Here is a 23094-nt window from a genome sequence, read left to right as displayed (position 1 = left end):
TCTACAGAGAATGTTGTAAAATTGTTCAAAACCCTCCTGACAGGTTTTATGTCTATGATTAATTACCATCAGAGAAAATAAATGTTTAAGTACAAGGTCATTTTGAAATCTCAGATCTATACATACTGCTAGTCTTTGTCTTAATGCTCCTGGACTTATGCCTCTCACCTTCCCTCTCTTTTTTCTCCAACTACTTGCATCCTTTCACAAATTTCATCCTGACTCCTTGATCCCCTGCCCTTGCACAATGTCGCTGTTTGGTGCTACTGAATTCTGTTATTTTCTGCAAATTAATAGTAATGAGAAATATCAGATGTATATGTCTTACAACATAGAGTCATAGAATCACCAAGGTTGGAAAAGACCTCTAAGATCATCCAGTCCAACCATTCACCTATCACCAATATTTCCCACTAAACCATGTCCTTTAGTACAACATCTAAATGTTCCTTGAACACATCCAGGGATGGTGACTCTACCACATCCCTGGGCAGTCTGTTCCAGAACACGGCTACTCTCCCAGAGAATAAATATTTCCTAACATCCAACCTGAAATTCCCCTGGCACAAATTGAGACCATTCTCTCTAGTTCTACTGCTAGTTACATGGTAAAAGAGGTCAACCCCCACCTCACCACAGCCTCTCTTCATGTAGTTGTAGAGAGCGATAACGTCATCCCTGAGCCTCCTCTTCTCCAGACTAAACAATCCCAGCTCCCTCAGCCATTGCTCATCAGACCTGTGCTCCAGATCCTTCACACCCCTGTTGCCCTTCTCTAAAAACACTCCAGGGCCTCAATGTTTTTCTTGCAGTGAGAGACTCAAAACTGAACACAATAGTCCTGGTGCAGCCTCTCCAGGGCTGAGTACAGAAGGATGATCACCTCCCTTCTCCTACTAGCAACAGTGTTTCTGATACAAGCCACAATGCTATTGACCTTCTTGGCCATCTGCTGGCTCATGCTCAGCAGAGCACCGACCAATACCTCCAGGTCTATTTCCTCTTCACAGTCTTCCACCTACTCTGCCCCAAGTCTGTAATATTGTCTGAGGTTGTTGTCACCAAAGTGCAGGACCCAGCACTTGTTGAACCTCATCCCAAACATGAAGATGAAAAGTTCAGATTTTATCTGAGAAAGGGCTTATGTGCTTATTATTTCCTTATGCTCTTCTTGCCTGCTCTATAAATCTTCATTCAAATGAAGTGGCCTTACTTATGTGATAATGGGGCTGCAGCAATGACACCACAATGATATGAGCCAAGTGATTTAAGAGGATCTGTTGCTAATCAACATTTTTATGTTATTTAAATGTGAGATGCAATTAAATTAAAGATGCAGTTTGAATCTTCAGTTCTAATTTTTTGCAGTGGTGGGTGGTGAGACCTAATAGGGTTTATCTTTCTCTTCTATCAAACTGACCTCTTTGCTAATTAATGAAAGTGTGAGAATCTGCAAGACTTGTGGCTAATGAGGATGTTTCATTTATTGGTGTATGTGAGAGCATTCACAGCATTAAAGTATAACTCCAGATGAACTTAGGTGAACATTTGGCAGAAAAGTTCTCCTAAATGAACAGAACAGAAAAATACCATTAAATCAGATCCTTTTTTCAGTACTCATCTTGCAGCCTGCATTTGCTCATATCTCATTGCATTTTAAGAATTTGGGACTAAGTTTTAATCATAGAATCAAAGAATCATCTAGGCTGAAAAGTAAACTTCAAGATCATCAAGTCCAACCAACAGCCTCATCTACTAAGTCTAATCAATAAACTATGTTCCTTAGTTCCATGTCCAAATGTCTCTTCAGAACCTCAGTGATGAGGACTCAACAAATTCCTTGGTAGCACATTCGAATACTTGACCCACCCCCATCCCCCCACCCCACCATGAAGAAATGAGTACTGTCTCATGCTCTAAGGACAATAGAAAGAGGAGGATACTTCTAGAGGTCAATTTGGACCCTCAGTGTGCTACATCACCATCTGGCATGGCCTAGTCTCTTTTTAAAGTAGAAGACAAGGATAGGATGACTACAGAGTGTTAAGGTAAGTGCTTGATACTTACATAGACCCCACAAGAGATGTGTAGAAGCCAAGATAGTGGAGCTCATCCTCAGCATCTTTTTTTCACCTCAATGCAGCAACAACAACAAGAAAAATGCTGAGAGTTGAATCTGTAATATTGATTGTGTGAGCTTTCATATTTTTGTTATTAATTCCTGACAACAATCTGCACTCCAAAGCACAGGAGGCCCGAGAAGTTGCCCAGATATGCTTTCATCTCTCTCTCTCTCTCTTTTTTTTTTTTTTAATGGAAACAACTTTTGATTGAAGATTTTCAAATATGTCATCCTAATGAGATGAAAATATTTGAGCTCCAATATGTACAGTTGTACATTTTGCTGCTATCTCCATGGGACCCAATGGGATGCACCCCGGGAGCTGAGGGAGCTGGCAGAGGTGATTGCTGAACCGCTTTCTGTCATCTTTGAGAGGTCTTGGAGGATGGGGGAGGTGCCTGAAGACTGGAGGATAGTCAATGTCACTCTGGTCTTCAAAAAGGGTAAGAAGGAAGACCCAGGCAATTATAGGCCAGTCAGCCTCACCTCTGTCCCTGGAAAGGTGATGGAACAGCTGGTGCTGGATGCCATCTCCAGACAACTGGAAGAAGAGGAGGTTAGCAAGAGTAGTCAGCATGGGTTCACCAGGGGGAGTTCGTGCTTGACCAACCTGGTAGCCTTCTATGATGTTGTCCCTGCCTGGGTGGATGGGAAGAGAGCAGTGAATGTAGTCTACCTTGATTTCAGCAAGGCATTTGATACTGTCCCCCATGACAGTATCATATTATAACAAAGCTGAGGAAGTGTGGGATAGATGAGTGGACAGTGAGGTGGGTTGAGAACTGGCTGACTGGCAGAGCGCAGAGAGGCCGTTGTTGGCGATGCAGAGTCTGGTTGGAGGCCTGTAACCAGCGGTGTTCCTCAGGGGTCTGTGCTGGGTCCAGTCTTGTTCAACATCTTCATCAGTGACCTTGATGAGGGGATAGTGGCCACCTTCAGCAAGTTTGCTGATGATACGAAGTTGGGAGGATTGGCTGACACGCCTGAAGGCTGTGCTGCCATTCAGCAAGACCTGGATAGGCTGGAGAGCTGGGCAGAAAAAAACCGGATGAGGTTTAACAAAAGCAAGTGTAGAGTCTTGCATCTGGGGAGGAATAATTGCATGCACCAGTACTGGTTGGGGGATGACCTGCTGGAGAGGAGCTCTGCAGAGAGGGACCTGGGTGTCCTGGTGGATGACAGGTTGGCCATGAGCCAGCAGTGTGCCCTTGTGGCCAAGAGGGCCAATGGCATCCTGGGATGCATTAAAAAGAGCGTGGCCAGCAGGTCAAGGGAGGTGATCCTCCCCCTCTACTCTTCCCTGGTGAGGCTTCATCTGGAGTACTGCGTCCAGTTCTGGGCTCCCCAGTACAAAAAAGACAGGGATCTCTTGGAAAGAGTCCAGCGGAGGGCCACAAAGATGGTGAAGGGCCTGGAGCATCTCCCCTGTGAGGAACGGCTGAGTGAACTGGGTCTGTTTAGCCTTGAGAAAAGAAGACTGAGAGGGGACCTGATCCAGGTCTATAAGTATGTAAGGTGTGGGGGGCAGAATGGCGAGGCCGGACTGTTTTCAGTGGTGAGTGGAGACAGGACAAGGGGAAGCAGCCGGAAACTGCAGCATAGGAAGTTCTGCACAAACATGCGCAAGAACTTCTTTACAGTGAGGTGACGGAGCACTGGAACAGGCTGCCCAGGGAGGTGGTGGAGTCTCCTTCTCTGGAGATGTTCAAGACCTGCCTGGATGCCTACCTGTGCGACCTGGTGTAGGGAATTTGCTTTGGCAGGGGGTTGGTCTCGTTGATCTCTGGAGGTCCCTTCCAACCCCTACAATTCTGTGATTCTGTGATTTCCACAGAAGTCATCATAATTCAGCCTTCATAATACTTCTGTGAACAAATACAGTCATTTAGGGTATGTCTACACTACTGAGTGCAGATAAGTGTGAGGACCTTTGCTCATTCTCTGAGCTGGAAGTTAAGAATTTGATCTGTGATATTCTGGCTGAACAAGTAAATCTTGCCTCTCCAAAGGACTTGTTTCAGTCACTGTACCAGATAGGCTGTATGCCTTACAAGGTGATGCTAAGAAGACTGATACTCTGTCATCATCATCCTCATCATCATCATCAGAAAGAAAGAAGGAAAGAAAGAGAGAGAAAGAAAGAGGTGTAAAGGAAGAAAAGTGAAAGAAACAGAGATGAAAGGAAGGAAAAAAGATGGCTCTCTGGACAACCGAAAACTGAGTAGCAAACTTGTCCATGGTAGAGACATTGAATTGGATGACTTTTGGGGTATCTTCCAATCTGAGACATTTTATGATAAAGAAAAACAAAGGACGAAAATGTGAAATGAAAATAATAATAATAATAAAAAAATAAAATAAATAAAATGAAGAAAAAAGAAAAAGAAAAAAGAAAAAAAGAAAAAGAAAAAAAGAAAAAGAAAAAGAAAAAAAGAAAAAGAAAAAGAAAACAAAGAAGGAAATACTGTATATTGTATGGAGAATTTAAAATTTATGTGTTGGGATGTGTAGAGACATAGACTACTGCAAAATTTTTAGCACTTATGTTGTCTCTAGCTGCTGCCAGAGACTATTGCAGAAGATCTACTGGTTTAAATTAAATGTCACCCTGTTCTTTTATAGAATGATTTAATACAAACTACTTAAAAACAGCTACTTTATTTAGTTTTCTTCTGTTGTGACAAAACTGACAAATAAAGCAAAACAAAACTGTAGTTTCCAGTGAACCTTTTAACATTGCTAGCTTTCTTCATGACAATCAATTTTGAGTGGGAAAAGCACCCATCAGATAGCAGGTGCTCACAGAAGGATGTGGGTGCACAAAGCAGCATGTGGTGCTTGTAATCCTTTCAGCTAATTTGAGGGAAAGCAAACCGTTGAAGTTTCATAACAAGCTGCATCGAGTTGGCATTTTTCCCCTACTTCAATCATGCCTGAGAAGGGAAAAAAAGGTTGGAAAAAATATAAAAGAAATTATAACATGATGAGTTATGATATATAGTAAGACAAGCACATAGTAAGGGCACACAGCTGTTTACGATGATGCCATCATATAATTTTCAAAGTACAGTTTAAATAAAATATATTTTTACTTGAGTTAAACACGAACAATCTATTTTCTACTGAACAGTTAAGTAGCAGTTAGTGTTTTAGCTTTGGCTATGTGCAGTCAGTGGCATGTCCAGCATAATTATTAGGAAAAAAAAAAAGTTTAGCTTACATTCCTACAATTACAAATTGTAGATTTCCTTGTGAAAAGAGAAGTGAATTCTTCAAGAAAGATAAAAGTTTACCAAAAGAAGCTGCCACTACAGCGATGGGCATCTGGTGGTTTTTATGTCGTATCTATTTCCGTGGGGATAAGTGCTGAAGTCTGCTTTCTAGTCCCATTACCTCTACAGAGCATAGGAAGTAGATTGAAAAAATGTGTCACACTCAGATGAACCTTGGCCTGGTAATACTGAAATGGTAGAATATACTTTAAGATAGGCCCAACAAATGTTACAGTGTCCTAAACTTTATTCTGACTTCTCCCTGTTTTAGGAGTGAGATGATTAAACACAGATTGAAGTTGACTTCAGTTTATTCCACTTAGAGTCTAAGCACATTGCTTCAAGGTTTATAAATTGATACAATCTGTGAAATTCAGATTTATTACAATAAATGTCAAGTTATAAAATAAATTTGATAAAAAAGTTTGAAAGCTCTAAAAATATAGATTAAGCACTTATATTTTATAGCACTTATAAAATAATAATTTATATTTTAATGATTTAAATAAACAGTAAGATTATATTTTTTATTTTGTTCAACTATAATTTTAAGAAGTTACTAAGCTGGAAAGTGTTGAGAAGGTATTAGACCAGTAGTTTATAAACTTGAATTAAATTTAATTGCCTGAATGGAAATTAAAGTCACGTATAAATATTTCTGCATACTCCTATGAATCAAAGTACACCTGTGAAAGTGCTAGATGACAGAGCTATAAGATTTTTGATTAATTTGAATCTTAGCTTGAAATCTGATCTTAGAAAGCTCTTAAAATTTAGAAATAATATCTGGTCTTTAGTAAGATTCAGACCTGGAATGTGTAGGCCAACCAAGTTCAATATCTTCCTTAGAAAATAACTAGCCATCTAGTCACATTGCTTGACAGGTCATAACTAAATAACATGCTTGTCAATCTGGTCCATATCAGGAAAGTAATGAGATAAGCTTGATGTTATGAAACATTCTCATTAAATCATGTATTCCGTACTAAGACTTTTTTCCAAACATTGGTTTGTTTTTACTAAGGACATTAATCTTTCAAATCATCCTTAGTGTGGATGATTGAATGAGTATGATGAGAAGACATACTGGGCAAGATTTTGTGGTTAGCTCCTATTATTAGCATACTTAAGAATGTGATTTCAAGATTACTGCTAACTCACTGACTTACAATCCATTATCATGTCAAGGGACTAAAGTGAAAAATAACCTAAGGAAGTGAAGGAAAAGATGTATTGTGATGAAAGAATGAAAGAGGCCAGAGTATGTATCACTGGATAGACCACAGCTTCTGCAGGGTGTAACTAACACATGTCTAAGCATGTTTGAATTGTGTAAACACTCAGGAGTCAAAGGATTTGTTTACAGAGGTCCAAGGGAATCTTACTTTGACTAATGGAATGAAAATTAGCTAAGAAAAATGCAGACTTCACACCAGAAAAAACTTTCTGTGAGGTCCATTAGTCTGTAGTAATCTCCCCAAGGAAGTACTGGAAGACCATCACTTGAATAATTTAATACTAGACTGGATAAAACACTTGAGAATATACTGTAGAAAACAATCTTGTACTGATTTATTGCAGCTTACAGAATAATAAACTACATGCCTGCACTGCCTAGATTTGGGGGTGAAGTTATGCAGGGTATTCAGGACTGGGATCTAAAAGTTCTACTAACTTTTCATCCTGCAATTGAAGACTCTCTTTGTCTCAAAATGCATATGTTTGCTGTTTTCATTCTTAGTACAGTCTATAGCAGTCCACTGATTTTATTTTGGAGCATTTTTTTTAACTTGCTGCCAACAATGTTAGACAAAATCTAGTGCAGTGTCAGGCTATTCATATTATTGACATGTTAACTGTTGTATGTCATTTATGAACTGTGTAACTTCCAAAGTTCAATAGAATCCAGGAAAAGCCATATTGACAAGATTTTATAAAACTTAAACATAATTATTTAGTTATTTCAACTTTACTGTCTATTAGCAATAAAGTATTTGGACATCAACAGCCTCATTTATCTGTAAGTAAAAAACTTATAAAATCTCAGTCCCAGTATTGTTTTAGTAGTATTAAGTGTGCAACAGATCCAACTTTGCAATAGAGTGATAAGAATATTACAGGGTTAAAGTACAACAATGCTAAAAATCATGTTCAGATTTTCTTTTTAAGGTTTGTCACAGAGTCTTGTGTTTTATTAGACTATCTGGTGAGCACATCAAGGACACATTAAACATCTTACACTACAACAGTCTTAGATTGGTTGAAAGGCCTATGAAAGGATAATACAGCTAATATGATTTTTTATAGGTTCATGGAATTTTGACTGCTGTGATGCACTGACATCCCCACGTCAAGCCCTGAAGGATTTGTCAACAAGGAAAATGAAGCAAGTAAACTGAATCACTTCTAAAGCACATAGAAATTTCTTGTGGTAAAAAAAAGTTAAATCACAACAAGAAGTATGTCTGTATGTCTTTTGCTCTGAAAAGGAAGTGGCTAAATACTGATAGCAGATAGTACATCCAGAAACCCAGACACAATGTGGCTATTCAGTATATTATTATCTGTGAGACTCTGTAATGGGCTTATGTGTCAAAGTTTTGGTTGTGTGGGGGAGCTATAAAGGGTGGCCTCTGTGAGAGAAGTCCAACTTCTCTAAAAGGAACCTGCTGCTGCTGGAGCTGACTATGACATGAGCGACAATGGTTGTGACTCTGGGAGAGCAGTTGTAAGAGAGGGGAAAACTGCTGTGCAAGAGCAGGTGGGAGAGAGGACTGAGAAACGTGAGAGAAGCAGCCCAACAGACACCAATGTCAGTGTAGCAAGAGAACATGAGGTGCCCCAGGAACGAAGCAGAAGTTCCCACACAGCCCAGGAGAGACCCATGGAGAAGCAGGTTCTCCCCCTGCAGCCCATTGGCACGACACAGAGCGTATCTCCACGTGCAGACATGGAAGAGCCCACAGGGCATAAGTGGATGAGCCCTATAGGAGGCACAGCCCATGGATAACCCTGCAGAAGTGGCTCCAGGCCAGAGCTGCAGCCCATGGACAGGGGCCTGTGATTGGGCAGGAGGGCTGTCGGAGCTTTTGCCTATGGGACCCAGGTGAAGCAGCTCCTGAAGGATGGGCCCTATGGTATGCATCTGTGTTGGAGCAGTGCTGGGAGAGCTGCAGCCTGTGGGAAGCCCTCACAGATCAGTTTGGGAAGGATGGCATCCTGCGGGAAGGACCCCATCCGGAGCAGGGGCAGAGTAGCCATGAAGAAGCAACAGATAAGTGTTATGGACTGACCACAGCCCTACTTCTCCATTCTCCTGCATGATTTGGGGGAAGAAAGTAGAAGAGGGTGGGTTGGGAGAAGATGGTTTTATTTTGCTTTTAGTTTCTTACTGCTCTAGTTTGCAATAAATCATATTAATCACTTTGTGCTCAATCTGTTTTGCTTATGACAGTAACTGGTGAGAGTTCTCCTTGATCTTAACTGAAAGCACTGCCCTACACTGTTTGGAGGGGAGGAGTTCGAAAAAGGTGAATGGAAGGTAAGGGTTTTAGTTTCTTGCTGCTCTAGTCTGTTAGTATCAGGGAATAAATTATACTTATCTCCCTACACTGGGTCTGTTTTGCCCCAGTAGTGAGTGTCATGGAGGTATCTTTATCTCAGCTGTTGAGTTCTTTTTCATCATATAAGAGAGACTTTCAGTTCCCTATGGGGACATAGACTTGCTTACTCTGTTTCTTTTAGTTCTCCACATATGAAATAAAGGTAGTATATCAGAAAGTTGTTAAATACACCAAAATTTGTGAAGTACTCAGGCATGGGACCTTGGGCAGCTGGTCTAGTATTAGGTATGGAGGTTTATGGCCCTGCCTGTGGCAGAGGGGTTGAAGCTTGATAAACCTTGAGGTCTCTTCCAACCTAAGACATTCTCTGATTCTATAATTCTGTGACTGAACAAATAGTAACTGTAGCAAGAGAGGAAATCTCTTTCATATAGTCAACAAGAACAAAAGAAGATAATACTGCTGCAATGCATATCGTGAAGATTATGATTTATTTTCTTTTTTTTTTTTCTCCCCAGCCTTGTTCATCCTGCAGATCTATGGTAACTTTAATTAGATTTTATCATTACCTTCAGGTGAGTTGCAGTGTTCAGAGTACTCAGTAAATCCCCAGAATGGGGATTTCTTTGTTTTTATCAGAACTTGGCAAAAACAGTAAATTTCAATAAGCAGTAGCTTTCTTCAACTGATGACAAATGGGGAAGATAATAGTGTTTTCACTCAAATTGTTTCATTTGCTGTTATACAGAACATCAGAGCTCAAAGTTGAATGAGATGAACAAAACTGAAACCATGTAAGATTTAAAAGTAAGTCTATTTTTTACTGAAACAGTTCCTGGATTTGTTTTCTTGGTAGATTAAAAAGTTTTAGAAACTGAGACAGGCATTTCTTTGCCCTACTTTCTTAAGCGTTCTCTGATGATTACAGATCTACTTATATAACTCTTTCCTCATATGGCAAGAAAAGTCTGCCTCTATGAGCAAGAGTTTTCAGGGTCAAGGTTTATAGTTGTAATAGAATGCTCAGGCAGAACTAAATAACGAAGAATAAAGTGAAAAACACCAGTAAATTAAAATAAAGCTGGAATACACTCAATTAGCTAAATTACTATTGATATCCGTCATTATAAAATACCCAGGGCTGTATAATTTTGTTCTAATCCCCTAAATGCACAACTAAGCAAGTGAGAGAACATATATTCCTACAACCCCCAGTGGAGACATTGAGATTATGCATGCTCTCACTAATTTAAAGAGGGACTTTCACACTGGGATACATTTTAAAAAGAGAACATTTAAATAAAAAGCAATTTGGTCTGCCTGTAATTGTATTCCCCTTGCTGTTATTGCTAATTATTGAAGATATTTGTGCTTGAATGGGTGAACTCTTATTTTTTTCTTTCTTTTTTTCTTTCTTTCTTTTTTTTTTTTTTTTCTTTTTTTCCCTTTTTTCCTTTTTAAACAGCTCGGTTTCTATTTCCACTCAATCCTGCTGAAATCATGGGGCCAAGGTCTTTCTTTCATATTTCTGTTTACCAGCGGCAGCTAGGAGAGCAAAGTCAGCATGCATAAGTGGAGGGAGGCATACAAATGCTGGCTAAAAACTGAAGCCAGAATGATGCCATCAAATTAAAAATAAGTTCAAAATATCAAAAGTTTAAACAATAAGGGTGATGGGCTTCTGGAATTAATTCATCAATTACTGGGTTCTTTCTGTGCTTCCCTATAAGACTGGATGCTTTTGGATCTCAGCCTTTTAAGTCAAGCTACATATCAGCCACATGCTTGTTACGGGGCCTCGCAGAGATGTGGTGTGGTTATTTTAATGTACAGGAAACTAATTATCTAGTGGTCCATTCTGCCCTTAGTACATGTGAGTATAAACCTTGACCTTATGCTGGTGAACTGAGAGGTGATGGGAAGAACAGTGAAGTAGATAATGCTTAGAAACATTTACTGCTATTCTGTTTTATGATTTGTGTCTGATAAAATATGCAATCCCTTATTTCAATACAGAGCAGAATAGCAGATGAAAAGATCTGTAATGAGTACAATGGATAAGTATGTGCATTAGTTAACATTCATACCCAAAATGTGGAATGAGTAGATTTTCATGTACTGTGAATGTGTGAGTTATGGGTATGGTGGACAACTCTTGACTTCTCACCTGTTCAAGAAACATTTCCATGCTGTGGATGCACCTATCAACAGAGAGATCTTGGCTCAAAGTGAATCAAACACCCAGTTGTGAAAGAAATGAAGATACTTGGAACTGCTTGGGTCAGAGTTAGGAAGCTACCTTCATCTCCTGAAGTGCTGGTCTAGTGGTAGAAGACTATAATTCTTTGATGGTGATTCACTTACAAAGTTCTCATTATTATTCTGAAATCTGGTATAGCTCTTATATTTTTCCAGCCATATGAAAGTTTTCAAATGCGGTTAATAGGATCAGAGAGACTGGCTGTCCTCCAAATTAAAATATCTGAAGGCAGAATTTCAGAAAGCATGTTTTGAATAAAATGCCTCAAATATTTTCTAACTGAATTACTATTTCTAGCTATGTGCTAGCATACTTTTATAGACACATACTTATTTGTAGGCATTTATTCTGTCCTTTAATAAATGTAATTGTTTGTCCTGATAAGTTGTACATATCCTCATATGCTAAATCTGAACAGTTTCTCATTACATTTTTGCTAACAGTAATAACTTAGTGAATTCACTTTGTTTAAGTAAAGGTACCTCATCTGGCTTTAGTTTTCTACATTAGTACTTCTACGTTAGAGCTACATTAGTCTCAGATCTGGCCATTCAACTATTTATTAATACTGCATCTATTTTCCTCTTCTTATATAGCTCAGCAATTGCAAGAACAGAGTAAACAAGAATTAGAGAACATGAAATATATAAAAAATATATACCTGACAGTAGATTTGAAGAAATTTGAAAAAGATGTTGTTAGAGTAAGTCAAGAGTAAATTGTGGAATTCCTTGTTATATATCTAGCTCAGACTAGACATGCTAGATATAGATGTATTTAGGACATTGTTTCTTGGAACATAAGCTGGCTGACAAGCAACAGCTAGTATTTGCACTAAAGTCTCGTAGCCTCCAAGACAGAGTGACTGCATCCAAACTATCTATTGGGAATGAGCCTAGCTTGTGCCTAACACCCAAATTGTGCCTTGGAATTAGAGAAAGCTCTAATCGGTACAAACCAAAACTGTGCTAGGGACAGTTATAGCAGTATGACAGATGAGTTAGTTCCAGATGCAGGAATAGTTCCTGGCTTTGTTTAATTTCATGACATTTTTAGCACAGATGCTAACAACATAAAGAATCCAAAGCCCAATTCCTCATCCCTCCAAAAAAATATCTAAAACAAAACCTTCAACAATTCAACAAAGAGTAAAAATGATCTGTTAAAGCAAAGATACATAAGATACATATGAAATAAAGACTACATATTATCTGGGAAATCATGAGGAAAGTCCCTTTAATCCGCAAGCTGCTGAAGATTAGAAGAGTATCACTACGTGCTTATATTGTTTGTATAGTTATCTGTGGGGATATGATCTTGAGCACTCCAGAAAAAAAAATGCTAGTGTACAGTAAGAAAGAAAAATCTATACTTTATTTATTTTTTTGTTTGTTTATTTATTTATTTTCCTGCTTGTTTGTTTCTGGGTTTCCTTTTTGTTTACATTCAGAAAGCACTGGAGCATATGAAGGTGGTCCCATGTGTGGGATCTCTCCCCAAAGACATGCAGTTTTACTTCAGAAAAAAGCATTCTATCCTAGACTCCTGGGAAACAGTTCTGCTTGTTGCTGACTTATTGCACCCAGTATGTATGAGTTTAGGGCCAAGAAATTGGTATACAATGCTGAGAAAATGAATTGTACCAATGCCACAGGAATGAAGCAGGAGACAAGACATAGTGGATAGTGTATGAGAGGGGATTAAAAGTTCATGGCAAATCTATGCCTGGAGCTCTAGAAAAGCAATTATAGAGGTGAGCTGATCACTTCCCATTACAGATGAACTGCTATAGCACATAACCCTGCCACTCTAATACTTTAAGAAGCAACTTATGGAAAATATGAGATAACAAGAATATCTGGTGACTGAAGATATACAAAAAATACATAGGTTTTCAAAATACTGACATTTACCACTCAGTCCTTTGAAACAAGTTTGGAAAGTACACTCTCCTTCTCTCTGTGTGTGTGTGTATAGCTATCTATATGTGTGTATTTCATAGAATCATAGAGTGGCCTGGGTGGAAAAGGACCATAATGATCATCTAGTTTCAGCCCCCCTGCTTTGTGCCTGGCCCCTAACCACTAGATCAGGCTGCCCAGAGCCACATCTAGCCTTGAATGCCTCCAAGGATGGGGCATGCACAACTTCATTGGGCAAACTGTTCCAGCATGTCACCATCCTCTGTGTGAAAAATTTCCTCCTAATATCTAACCTAAACCTCTCCTGCCTTAATTTAAAACCATTCGTCCTTGTCCTATCACTATTCACCTTCATAAACAGCTGTTCCCCCTCCTGTTTATACGGTCCCTTCAAGTATTGGAAGGCCTCAGTGAGGTCTCCCTGGAGCCTTCTCTTCTCTAAGCTAAACAAGTCCATTTCCCTAACATTTCCTCATTAGAGAGGTGCTTCAGCCCTCTGATTATCTTAGTGCTCCTTCTTTGGACTTGCTCCGAGAGTTCCACAGGCCCTAGGCCTGGATGCAATGTGTATGTATATGTATATGTATATGTATATGCATATGCATATGCATATGTATATGTATATGTATATGTATATGTATATGTATATGTATATGTATATAAAATGTACAGCAAAAGGGAAAAAAAAAGCCAATTGATATTAAGTAAATTTGTGTGAAATAAGTAAAGGAAATTGTGTCTTTCCTTTGGAATGGAAAAGACCATTCCAGATAGCATTCTCAAATAAAAGTGTTCATTCTTAAACAAAACTGTTATCCACCATGTCTTTTAGCTAAATATTGCACACTTTAGATATATATTTTCTTTCATAGAATAAAAACACAGAATATTAGAATTGTTTGAGTTGGAAGGGACTATTAAAGGTCATCTAGTCCATATCCTTTGGAATGAACTGGAACACCTGCAGCTAGATTGGGTTGCTGAGAGCCAGACCAGCCAGACCTTTCTGGGAATGGAATATCCACCACCTCTCCTTGCAAACTGTTCCAGGGAACCACTACTATTATTATAATGCTTTTTTCATTATATCCAGTCTAACTCACCACTCTTTTACTTTGAAGCCATGTCCCCTTGTTCTACCACAACAGACCTTGCTAAAGAGTCCGTTCCATTCTTTCTTCTAACCCCCCTTTAGATACTGAAAGGCCACTCTCAGGTCTTCCTGGAGCCTTCTCTTCTGCAGGCTGAACAGCCCCAGCTCTCTCAGCCTGTCCTCATAGGAGAGGTGTTCCATTCCTGGAATCATTTCTGTAGCTCTCTGGACGTGCTACAACAGCTCCATGTCTCTCCTGTACTGAGGATTCCGCATCTGAATGCACTATTCCAGGTGAGGCCTCACCAGTGCAGAGTAGAGGGGCAGAATCACCTGCCGTAATCTGCTGGCAGAGTACTCAGTACTCAGAGTACTGTTTATTTTCATAATAATGCTTTCTTCTTTGCTTTAGCACTTAATTTTATGACAAATTGATGTATTTTTGTTTTGCACTCACAAGCAGAAAATAGTTTTGTGGAATACAACAAAAATACATTGCATATAACAAACAACTGAGTGAGACTAGTGTATAACACAGGCTTGGTTTCTCTCTATCATGGTATGACTCAGGGCTTATGCTGTCAAACTGCTCAGCTGCATTAATCTGAAATTGGTGCTCAGGGCACAAGAGCCAGTCTCCCAAGCAAATGCAGTATCACTTTACAAATTAGTGTACATTTCAAAAGTAACTCTATTAGTTTCCTCAGTAAACAGTCAATGAGCTGATACAACGAAGAAGAGCAATAGCTCCCATCAGAAGCAGATTTATCATTTGTGGAGGCTTTGTAAATTTGACAGCTACATTCTAGTATATCCAGTTATCTTCTGTACATTCTGTGTCACACCCATATTTAAGTTTTCTATTCCTGTTGTATTTCTCTGAAAATTGTGCCTGTGTTTACCTTTTAAACTGGCAGGTAGGAAAAGATAATACGTTGTTGTTCAGTGGCTGACAAGTGTGACTAACCAAATGGAGGGAAAAAAATCCATTGCTTTTAGTCTGATCAATGTTAGTGTTCATCCCAATTGCTTGATCTTGGATGTTGCAGAATTCATCTGTAACCACTTTCAAACAGGACTTTGCCATTTATTAAATCTGAGACAGCACCATTACAATCAACGAAGACTCAAGATCTGCTGAACACTTGAAACTATAATTTCCAAATATCTTTCTTTACTTTAATTGAGGTTTGTTCTGCTGACAGAAGAATGCACCCTCAGCTGAATTTGAATAGAAGTACTGCAATAATCAGTGACTCGACTTGAGTGAAAAAACATGTAGATGGTTCTCTGCATGGTTATGCCTCAGACAGACCTGACTCCATCTTTTCCTAATTAAAAGTGGTAATAACTATTTTATTGGATCTAAATTACACTTTTACTTGACAAACTTAATTTAAAATGTGACCTATCAACTCAAGGATGTTTTGAGGCTGGGCACAGCTATATATGAATTAGAGGACAGTGAGATGTGTTGCAATAAAGAGGGAGAGACAAAAAAACAAAACAAACAAACAAACAAACAAAGGAAGGAAGGATAAAATATATCAAAACATTGTATGTAATGAGGTTTGTTATTTGTATGGAATAGAATTAGAGCTAATTCTACAAAATATTGCTTATTGAGTTAATGGTTAAAATCAAATGTATGGAGCTTTGATGTTTCTGATAGATGTAATTTGGTATCTGCATCATGAATGTAATATATTTCAGAATTGAATTTGAAAATAAGGAATGAAAAGCTGAGATTTGTTGTCTGAATTCTAGCAAAAAGTATATCACCCTCTTTCACGTGCTTTTCATCCATGTAGTTTGCTTTTTTAAACATGTAGCTAAGCATCCTTATCCACACTGTCCAAATGAAAAAGTGACTAACATTTGTACTTGCAAACATGATGAATATTTGAAATGACACCTAACAATCTGATGATGCTACAGCTGATGCTATATAGGGCTGAGTCTCATGGGAAATACTGCAGAGAACTTCTCAGCTTCTTAGAAGCAGAAGACAAGGTCAATATCTATCCTTGAGAGTTAATTCTGTGATAGAGATTTTGCTCACTGGATTCAAAATATTCCTGGTAGAACAAAGCCCCTCCACAAAGGCAAAAGAAGACAGGCAAGGGCTTCCAAATGTTTGGACAAAACCTTAGGAATACTTGTTGTATCTATGCCAAAATCAAAATCCTCAACTATTTTTTTTGTTTGGAGAGCTGTGGCATGTCTGAATATGTACAATCACTCTTTTTAAAGTGACTTCAAGAAACCTATTGTGCATTTTCTTTGCCATAAATAGTGAAAACTTGATTGACTAAAGGGTACTTTTGCAAGTATGGAAATACATCTTGAGGAACAGTGGAAGAGGGTGTTTTAATTTAATCTGATCCAGGTCTATCTAAGGTGTGGGGGGGCAGAGTGGTGAGGCCAGACTGTTTTCAGCAATGTGTAGAGACAGGACAAGGGGAAACAGCCAGAAAGTGGAGCATAGGAAGTTCTGCACAAATGTGCGCAAGAACTTCTTTACAGTGAGGTGACGGAGTGCTGGAACAGGCTGCCCAGGGAGGTGGTGGAGTCTCCTTCTCTGGAGATATTCAAAACTCACCTGGACATCCACCTGTGTGAGGTGGTGTAGGGAACCTGCTTTGGCAGGGGGGTTGGACTCGATGATCTTTGGAGGTCCCTTCCAACCCCTATGGTTCTCTGATTCTATGATTCTGTGATTTACATTTCTTTAGAAGCAACTTTTCCAACTAGGCTTTGATATGTTATAAAGTTAATGGATTCTGAATGTTTTCACAAAGTCACAGAACGGCTGAGGTAGGAAACCACTTCTGGAAATCATAAAGTCAACCCTCCCCTGCTTAAGTAGAGGTCACCTTCAACAGACTGTTCAAGATACATGTCCAGTAGGAACTGAACATCTTCAGTGATGGAGCCTTCATAGTCTCTCTGGGCAACGTGTATGTGGTCAGTAACCTTCAAACTAGGAGCATTTTCTTGTATTTAGGAAGAATTTCATGTGTTTCAGCTTGTGTCATTGCCTCTTGTTCTGAATGAATCAGGTTTTAGTTGCGTTTTTAACAGTACAGTGAAAACAGATTGATGCAATGCACGTATCTCCCTTAGAAAAGTTAAGTTTCTATTTCTGTCTATGGTTGATTTTACCATATGTTTTTGGTGGATTAAAATTGTATATTCAATAGTTGTTGGGGGAAAAATATTCTGGAAAGTCATTGTCAACAGACAAGATAAATGTTTTAAATCACCTGATCCTTATTTTAAATGTGTCTGCGTGGGAAGGGTTTGTATATTCAGACAAGCAAAAGAATTACATTCCTGGTATGAGCTGGGAGTAGTAATTGAGTTATTCAGAAAACAAGAAAGAAACTAGATGCTGAAAGTGACATATAAATCTTTTCAAAAGTTGTCACCTCTTTCATGTAGTATTTTTTTCTTTTTTTCCTTTAGTTAGCACATGTGTTCTTGGTTAAGTGTAAAAAAATGGAAAAGAGTGAGACAATACAGTCTTATACTGTTCTTTGTGTAACTTGCACATTTAATCTAATGCTTTTTTTCAGAAATTTTGAAAAGATTTATTTGATAATCTCTTTAGCCTGTAAGGTGAGCATTCCCATTCAATGACTATACCAGGAATAATCTCCCAGAAGACATCCTTAGATTTTTTTATGTTCGTATAAATATAAATATAAATATAAAGTATTGGGCAAGACCACTCGCAAAGAAGCAGTTGTTAAAGACCTCAGAGAAAGTGGTTTTTTTTTTCTGTTTGGGTTTGTTTTTTGCTTGTTTGTTTGTTTTTGTGCACTATTCATGATAATATTTACATAATGTTTGAAGAAAATGTTCCCCAAAAGAGAACTTAGAGACAGCACATAAAGTGCCCATTACTCTACACATTACCAATTTATGCTTTAATGTTTGAAGAAGTGCAAGAGGCAAGACTGACTTCTGTCCAGGATACGGTCTCATAGTGAGGCATAAGTACTTTTTTTCATTTCTTGTCTTTAAGACATAAAGCTTTGTGCAATTTCTTTTCTATACAATAAGAGAGTTCAGATGAGATCACCCAGCTTGTTATGTACCAGCCCTTACTTAAGATATGAGCTGAAACTCCTTCACGGATGAAAGCTTAGATTTCAAGACTTCAGACATAAACCAGGAGGACAGTAATCTATTAATTTTTAGAATAAAACTCAGTGCTAGCTTAGCAATCCACATGTGCAGTATTAAAAGAAAAATAAAAAAACCACCCAAAAAAAACAAACAAAAAAAACCTTCATTATCTGTAAGACCCTTCTTTGGCTGTCCCTAGAGCCTGACCTTCAGGAATAAGTGAGCTATTTTGATCCAAATACTCATAGCATCAAGGGTCCTGAATATTGAGTCCACTCATACGCTGGCACCTATACTCTGTTACCAGTCAGAATGGTGCTGAGCTCTTTGTCTGCTGTGCATGTAACACTGATGTGGCTTGGTTCAGAGGTCTTCCACATGGTTGAACAACACTTATACCAGACAGAACTCACTAATTGGAATAATACTGTCTTTTCAATACTTCTACTGTTGTTGTCACATGAATATTTGTTTATTACATATGGTTCAGTTGTTGTCTGTTTTATGACTCATCATTCTTTCATTTCCAAAAGGAACGTAACAAAACAAAACACAGCTCATACACACACAAAAGCAATCAACCAAACAAAACCAAAATGTTATGTGGAAAATATACACATTTTCACCACATCCATCATCTTGAGGAAATAACAAAGTGTAACTAATACATATTCTGTGGATTAGGGGAGTTCCACCCCACAATTGGCCAAAATATTTGAAGGTTTCTTTTGAGAATTACAGGTTTTTGTTGTTTTTATATTATTATTCAAGAATAAGTAGGCAAATTTTTGCATATTAAAAATAAATAATTTATCCATGCTTCAATAAATCAATAAATGAATGTGATCAAACCACCAAATGGTTATATAGTGTTAACAAATGAGAGATCATTTCCTCCTGTATGTAATAAGACAGCCTTGACAGCATGATGTTTGAACACATTAGTAAACCAGGAAACAGGAAAGTTTTACCATAGGAAGATTAGCAGTATGAAGTAGAATTTATATTACTGTTCATTTTACTGGCAGGAATACTAGCTACCCAGCTGAGGAAAAGATTGAAAATAAAATGAAATATAATAGAGATTTTTTTTTTTTCCCCTGGAAATCTTTGAAGAAAATGGAAACTAAGTATGTTTGTCTATATGTCATTCTTGTTGTCCTTCTTATTGATATGTTTGTCTATACAGATAGAAAGAGAGAGAGAAAAAAAAATAGCATGCAGAATATCACACTAGTTAGTGTACTCTGAGGAAGGCAAATCTGAGTTTTGGCAGAAGAAAATAGTTGAAATTCCTCTTTCCATATGTAGTTTTCGGCAATAATTGCACTATCTTGAGAACAAAGCTAGTACTTTTGGTATCTGGAATCGGTCAAAAGTTCACCAAAGATACAGCTATGGTTACTGACTGAAATAATAGTTTTTAACAGGTGAGCTAAGTTCAGTGAACTTAGTTAACACTGCTAACGTGTGGGTTAGCAGTAAGAGTCCAGTGGATTAACTTTTCCTAGTATATCAGTATACTCATTTTGTTGGAGCAAGAACTTACTGCTATTCAGATACGAATATGTACACAATTACAAAGGCTACTCTGAAAGTAATGCCTCCTATTATACTATTTTGCCCCACAATAACAGAGATGGATATTAGTGGTATGGCAGTAAAAGTTGAAGCTTCCCACTAGCATTCCATTACATTTTGTTGCTGTGTGACAGATGGCAGCAGAGCGGTAGTCTGACAAAATGGAGTCTGACATGGAAGTGTGTATGAAGCAAAGGTGTGTCATTGAATTCCTCCATGCAGAAGATATGACACCCACTGACATCTGTCGATACTTGAACATCTACAGAGACCAAACTGTGGATGTGGGCACCGTGAGGCAGGGGATGGTGCATTTAAACAGCAGGAAATAGATAGCAGGGCACTTGTACTGGCACAGATATTTATGAGCGCAGCATACAAGCTCTAGTCCATTATTGGCAAAAATGCATAGCTAATGATAGTGACTGGTTTGAAAAAGTGTTTTGTAGCTGAGAATTTCCTCTATCAAACAGAGTTATTGTCCTCTCTGAATTCTAGTTTCCACTAAAATATGTAGAAGGCATTACTTTCAGAGCAAAAGTAATTTTTCCATGGTATCTACTCATTTTGTTCAAAAGATCAACTTGTATAGATTTGTGTACAGACTGTGCATACATTTCTGCATGTGTGTATGAAAGGGTGCACAAGGAAGTAGTAAATTATAGGGAATATATAATAAGAGGAGTATTTAATTCTTCCCCTCTCAAAAGATAGTGTAATGATAATCACTGATGCAAAGTGGTGAAGTTTAATATTTACTTTGCATAAAGTACTTGAGATCAGCTGAAATGTCAGCTGAAATTGCCCCCCAAAAGGCTGTTTCTGCATTAAGACTGAATGGGGTGAGTGCCATTCTTCATGTGACCTTAATTGTGACTAAACACTTGTGTGACTTAAGGATTTCTTTACTGAAATTTAAATTTATTTTCCCTTAAGTCAAGTCAAATGAGAATTGATAAAAGTGGAGTGAGATTTCATACAAATTTTGATTGGAGTGAGTACTTGAAGTATTCTGATGGTGTCCTTTTTAAATAGCTGACCCCATCAATTCACTCTGGCTAAGGATTGTACAATGCAATTAAAAACATTTCCAAATTTTCTCTTCATGTGAAGTAATAACCACTAAAAGCTGAATGTAGTTTCTAATGCACTCTTCAGCTCCTTGGGGTAAATACATGGGGAAAAAAAAAAAAAAAAAAAAGAAAGTATATGTATATCAATGAAAGTTATTGTGACATGATGGAGAAAATGACTTGGAATTTCATTTGACATTTGAAATACTCTGTGATAAGTACACAGTGAAACCAAGTTGATAGTCTTATTGTGCATATTTTACATGCATTTTCCAGGACAAGCTATCTGTGTTTTGTATTACCATAGAGGCAGCATAACTACATGTCTGTGTTTGTCCCATTTCCCTTGAAAACAACCCCAAACCTACCCACATCCATCTATGTAAACCAATATTATTTAAAATAGTTTTTCAGATGTCCCTAGAAGACTTTTGCAACATGATTAAATTAACTTATGTGTATAATGTCTCAAAACAGCTTGCTTACTGTCTCCAGTGCCTTTCTTCTTGAGTTAGAAATGCCTGCCAGTCCTCCATGAGATTCATGAATGTTTATAAAATCTTGCTATGAGTTACTTCTAGCGAAAATGTCAGTGGTTAGTATATAACTGTGTTAGGATAACTTATAGCAAGCTTGAACCAATTTATGGCTTCTGTGTGAGGGGGTAATGCAGAATCTTATTATGTAAATTTGTTAAACCATATTTCACTTGAAAGTTTTTCCTCCTCCTGTGACCAGAGGAGACTGAGCTAGAGAAAGCAGTACGCCTCTTCCTGACACGCTTGAACGTGATAATCACATTGAACATTACAGTTATTGTAATGTGCTCTTTTAATTTTCACAAAGAAGTGCAGTATTAAATCCAAGAAATGCAATATGTGGAGAAAGCAAAATCTGAATGTGCAAGGCACAAAGCAACCCTCTAACATATATCATTTTCTTGGTTCTTTTAAAATTTCATTTTAGCTCTTTGCTTGCATTTTATTATTTAAGAGTTTTATGCTTGTCGTAACTCATCTGTAATATTTAATTGATTCCTCCAGTTGTCTCGTACTGCTGTGGGCATTCTAATCAATTAAGGATCTCCATTCAACTGTGGTCTCCTATTTTCTCTCCTCCACCTTTCTTCCATTAAATCTCTTGAGTGTGACTGCATGCCTACTTGTGTTTACGTATGGATGTGCTTGTTTGTTCTTTGAGCTTAAATCAAGTTCTTTCATTCTCTTTATCATGAGTTTGCTTATCTCTCTCTGTGTTTCCTCCAGATCCTGTATTCTGTGGGACTTGCTTTAATTTCCAGCCAACCAAAAAGCTGCTTGCACAGCATCCAACAACAGAAACAGTATTTCTGTTTATCAGGCAATCTTCTGATATTATTGCAGCAATATATCTATAATGACTCAGTGTCATAACCAATGTTATCATCAGGCAGCAAGAACCTAAATAATCCTCTAAGATCCTATAAAGCCTTTCAGTTTATTTAGTTTTTCTACATCTCTAAAATTCAACTGGATAGCAAAACTTCACAGATTTTCTTCCTTCCTTGCAGGTTACTGTTTCTTTTTCTTATCCCGTATATTTGATAAACTGTCTTTTGATTTAATCTCTGTGTACTCCAGAGCTTTGAAATCTCAATTGTTAATGCTTTTTCTCCTGGATTATTGTTGTCTTTAACATTTGGTCTGCTGAACATTTAGAGTTGAAAAGTTAAATTCACATTCTTAATCTCTCCAAACATATCAACAAGAATATGTATCTTTACTACAGTGGCCACTGTATAATCAAGGATGAGAAACAGGCTTCCAGGATTAAGTGATCTGATTGTTCTGTTGTAATATAATTCAATTGTTTATCTATCATACAAATCCTCTGGCAAAAGTATTCACATTTTTGCACACGTTAAGGAAGTGTTCATTTGTTATTATTTTTGTAATATGCATGTTATCGGTTAAGGGACAGTTTGCATGCAGATAGCCCCCCTTTGGCCCTAGAAGTTGCATCCAGTTTTTCCAAGGCAGAATGAGAGCAAGAAACAAAAAACATGTTGTACTCTCCTAAAAAAAATTTGATTATA

This window comes from Tympanuchus pallidicinctus, unplaced genomic scaffold (genome assembly GCF_026119805.1).
Source record: "Tympanuchus pallidicinctus isolate F22 unplaced genomic scaffold, pur_lepc_1.0 scaffold6, whole genome shotgun sequence".
NCBI lineage: Eukaryota > Metazoa > Chordata > Aves > Galliformes > Phasianidae > Tympanuchus > Tympanuchus pallidicinctus.
Note: the sequence above shows the minus strand (reverse complement) of the source record.